Below are 4,865 nucleotides of genomic sequence, written 5' to 3'. Positions count from 1 at the left end.
TAGATATTGATTAAACAGTTCAAAGTCAGTATTCTTAGTTTGCCTGAATGTTGTGGTCTTGGGCTTGTGCTTACAAACTTTATCTGTCATTTCTCCATAGATCAAATAGCGGTCACTTATTTCGGGGTTATACGCTCCGCACCTTGTGAACAGCTGTGGGGTGTTAGTGAGCAGAACGTCCAAGAGCGTTTGGGAATGTATTGTAACTCTGGTAGGCTCAGTTATTAGACATGTCAAGTTATATACTTGCTCCAGATCTCTAAGCATCTTCCTCTCTTCTCGTTCAGGAATAATGCGGTCCAGATTCAATCATCCAAAATGACTATGCACTGCTTTTGGAGACACGCCCACTGACAAATATCATTCATTTCGTCCTCAAAGATTTGCTGGTATTTTGATCCATTGGGATCATCATACTTTCTGGAGTATTGGGGCAGCCTGTAAAGAGCTAAGAACAGTATTTCTCTTCTTTCTATACAGCATTCAACCACTATAGCTTCCAGTGCCTAATAGGCTTTTAGTAGTTTCAGTTTTTTAGGGGGTATAGGGTAGAGAAATAAGCAATAAGCCTACTTCCTCCCTTGGCTCTGTCTTTGCAATAAAGCTGGTATCCTTGCAAATTGAAGTGGTCATCAGGATACGAACGATCAATTTTTGTTTCCGATACAATAAATATGTGGGCTTTCAGTTCGTGATTCAGTAATTTTAGTTCTTCAAACTTGTCTTGTAAGCTGTTAATATTTAAATGCGCAACAAAAGCATTGTTCGAATTGTTTTTCCTTTCTTCGAGAATCGAACTCGCCTATACCTACATCACCAAACTACAACGAACTAGGCCTACTACACCAAACCACACTTACCACATCAAACTACAGCTACAACACCATATTATACCAAACTACGCCTACCACAGGTACTACACTTGTATTGTAGAACAAGCATTGCTTTAATACTTTGATAGTGTGGAGCCTTGTTCTATATTGGTGATGGTAATCATGGATCTTTTACTTTTACAGGAAACAATTTAGGAAACATTTTGTTGAAAATAGATTTCGTTACTTATAGATTTCGTTACTCAGTCGCACGTGATTTGTACTGTTGTCTAGTTATCCAATCGGAACATGATGACTTGATTGACATTTGACCAAGGATTTTTACTTCGCACATGTTGTGGTAGACTCGAAAAATAACTCAGAAAGAAGGAAAGTTCAGTCGTAAATCTGTTGGAAACTCGGGCGGAAAGTCTTGAATTTGTGCGGAGATCATCAAGAATAAAGTCTTGTGGAAATCTAGAGGAGTTAATTTATTCCTTTTTTACACATTTCAAGGTATTGTGAACATTTGTCATGAACGTATGTCAATTTCTCAGTTCCAATTCATGGTGGATTCTTAGAAATGGAGATTAAACAAAAATGTGACAAATTTTTATGGTGTTAAGTCTCATGGATTGATCAAGAAACACTGCAGCGAGTGAAACAATTAAAAAATGTCTGGCAAGAACTTATAGAATTTAATTTTTAAATCAGTTGGTTTCCTTCATTTCCCAAAATAATTCAAGAAAGAGAACTTTAATTTCTGTTACTCCTTTTTTAATCCCTTCTGTCCCTTTTTTATTTAAATCATTTGATTTACATAACTTTTTTCCACTATCATGTTTAGATGACGTCACCATGATCTCAACTCCACGTAAACATGGCTACTTTTCCCCTGATATCCATTTGTCAGAGAACCTCTTGTCCATTCCTTCGCGTCCAAAGCTTCCTGCTCGTTTCCCTTCTTCCTTCCTAATTACTCTGTCAAACTGTAAATATCAATAAAAAATTTGAGATTAAAGTAATCAAAGCAGCGAGAAAAGCGAAGAGGCTAAATGATTGAAAGAAACTCCCCTTTAACTCGTCTTAAAAGAATTTTATTCCCATAACAACATCATCAGAAGAATTGGTTACGAAAAGAAGTGAGTAAATTTTAATTTTATTTCATATTCTGTTGTTAGGGACCTTAAGTAGTCAGGGTTAGAACGCTGAGAAAGAGTATCGATAAAAAATAAATTTTCGACTTTCGCGAATGACTGGATGTGTTTACCATCTCTTTAATGACGTTACTCCTCAGACCCTTCCACGGTTTTTACGGCCATATTGTTTGGGGGTCAAACAAAACCTCGTTGCGTAGCAACAAGCAATATATGTAATTATTCGACGCGCGTCGGTACCTTCGCTCAATATCGTAACTTAATAAAGGGAAAATCGCTTATTTTCGTCTCCAAATCTAGTGGGAACATAGATAAGGCGTCACTAAAAGTAAGTGCCGAATTTTTGGCGAAGTACCTTTTTATCACTGCGTTTTATGGGCAGATTGATATGTTGTTTGAAGGTGACCTCGTGGCCGCCATGGTGCGAGAATGGCATTTTAAAAAGCACTTCTTTCGGTTGAGAAATTAGAATATGTTTTTTAGCCATCGATATTTTGTAGTTTTAAAATTTTAGGTGGTGGGAGTAAGTACTCAAATAAGGTTCTGAAAGCATCTGTATTTTGCATGCCAGTATGGAGTCGAACATCAGCATCTCTGGTTATTTGTGCAGAGGCTGTACACAGTTTTAACCCTGGGGAATCGTCTCCACTTTTCATCAATTCGTCACTTGCAGTGATGATATCACTATTATCAACCGATGTTGATAATCGCCGCCTTTTGGGTGACTTAGTATTTGAATGCTCAAAAGGAGTCAAAAAAAGAGTAGGTATTGGATTGCTTACTGAAGGCTTCCCGTCTCGAAAATGATTGGAGCAGACGACAACACTCTCCCTTGACTTTCCTATTGAGAAATATTTTCTTCTCTTCTGAACCTGTCGAGACCATGCTTCAATTAATGATTGCTTGGGCTTGTGGAACGATAACTTCTGTACATGTGAGTGGATGACCCATTTTTTCGGATCTCCTCTATCGTTCTTACAGCCGCCGACAGAACACCTATCTCCAAAACCCATTAACCCAAGGGTTTCTCTTTGCCGAGTTACTGGTTTTTCAAGAGTATGTTAGCCTGTCCGGACGAAAAGGTTTAAAGAGCACGTAAACACATTTATTTCAATTTTTCCTCTGCACAATTAAGCTACTTAAATACAAAAAGTCATTCGGAAAAGCTGTACTCTGGCTTCTGACATTATGTCGGCCACGAGGTCACGTCCAAAGAAAAACGATCTCAATGTTCCCATAAAACGCAGAGAAGAAAAGGTTTTTCGCCGAGAGGATAAAAATTCACTCGCCTTTATTGATGTCTTCTCATTTTCAACGATGAATATTAATTTTTTTTCCTGAACAAAGCGAAAATTTAAACGAGGGTAGCGATGCGCGTCTTCTTATCATAAGACATTCTATGGCTCGTTGCTGCGCAACGAGGTTTTGTTTGACCCCCAACCAATATGGCCGATAAAACCGTGGATGGGTCTATGGCCGGATTTGTTTACCATCTCTTACGGCACCATGCCTCAACTTCAGCATAACGTATGAGAGCAACGTTGTCTTCCAAAGAGAGACTTGCTGTCTAGGTTTTCGTACACAGACAGCGCAAATGTTGGCGATTTCACGTTGTTTGCAGAGAACGGCTAAGAAGTTTTAAAAGTTTAAAATCGCATGAGCTGCCCATTAGATCTTTTGTTTTGCCTCGTCCTTGTTGCGTTCGCCGTCGTTGCTTGCGTTAGGTCCTTTATTATGATTCTCTGGCGAACCTTAGGAAACATAATAATTTGTATATATCAACAAAGTTGAAATGGTAAATGGGCCACCGTAACGATTACAAAAGCTGACGTTTCGAGCGTTAGCCCTTCGCTCCGACGAAGGGCTAACGCTCGAAACGTCAGCTTTTGTAATCGTTACGGTGACCCATTTACCATTTCAACTTTGTTGATTATACAAATTATTTCGTTACCCCCATCGACGCAGCCCCAAACAGTTTCTTTAGAAACTATCAGCCTTTATTCTTAGGAAACATACATGCGGAGATAAAGTCGATTTCTATGTTGAACACCATAATGTAAGCAAGGTATCGGTAAATGAAAATAGTTGGAAACAATATATAGTTACAAAAAGATCAACAAAATATCTGCTTAAACATTTTGATAACTATATGTTTTTTTCAGCTTATAACCTATAAAATGTAAAGGAACAAATGATACCTTTCCTTCATGATCTCTTTTATTTGAAGGTATTGGTCCAGTAAAACAATCGGTTTCCGTAGTCAAAAGTAAATTAAGAAGAAGAGCGGCAAAAGCGATTGAAACAGTTTGGGTCTTCATAATGCAATGAATGTCTCAAACTCTGTGTCAGTTTGAACAATGATCTGTATCCTCAGAATCGTCTAAGCCAGAATTTCACAGCAAATGTTTTCATTCAATTTTATACCCTTCCGAAGCAAAGTCAATTACTTCGATTAGATGACATAATTTACAAAACACCCTGCTGAGGCAAATAAACAAACATCTACTCGGCCACTGATTGCAGGCGTCTATGAGTCGTGAGCTGTGGGGGGCATGGGTAAAAAAGTCAATTATGCATGGGGTAACACATTCAAGAGATTTTCCTGTCCGAGGATTAATATAGTCTCCCTTGCAGCGGCGTCGTCACGCAAGCGAAAATTCCCCCACCTTGCATCCCTTTCCGGCGTCGTCACGTTGGTGGGGGAGTTTTCGGTTGCGTGACGACGCCGTAAAAGGCTGCAAGGGAGACTAGGATTAATATGACTTTCTTTCTTTTTCATGGAAATACTTCTTAGTGATACCAAAAGTTAAACAGCAGGCTTGATTTCATGTTCTTCAAAAAATGTCATCAAGGCGTCCAATTAAAGATTGTCCATCGGGTTCATTGTCATGTCTCA

At 38.7% G+C, this 4,865-nt stretch overlaps 1 long non-coding RNA gene across 1 annotated transcript; it reads right to left on the bottom strand.

Annotated features, from left to right (window-relative positions):
- Positions 1–1,582: 1,582 nt before the first annotated feature.
- Positions 1,583–4,389, bottom strand: LOC148723380 (uncharacterized). The gene is made up of 2 exons (XR_015992003.1): positions 4,168–4,389; positions 1,583–1,801 (listed from the first exon to the last, which is right to left on the bottom strand). It is a non-coding gene; the product is annotated as an uncharacterized LOC148723380 (long non-coding RNA).
- Between the last annotated feature and the right edge of the window lie 476 nt (positions 4,390–4,865).

This window comes from Stylophora pistillata, chromosome 9 (assembly GCF_964205215.1).
Source record: "Stylophora pistillata chromosome 9, jaStyPist1.2, whole genome shotgun sequence".
Lineage (NCBI taxonomy): Eukaryota > Metazoa > Cnidaria > Anthozoa > Scleractinia > Pocilloporidae > Stylophora > Stylophora pistillata.
Note: the sequence above shows the minus strand (reverse complement) of the source record. Positions and strands in the feature narration are given on the sequence as shown.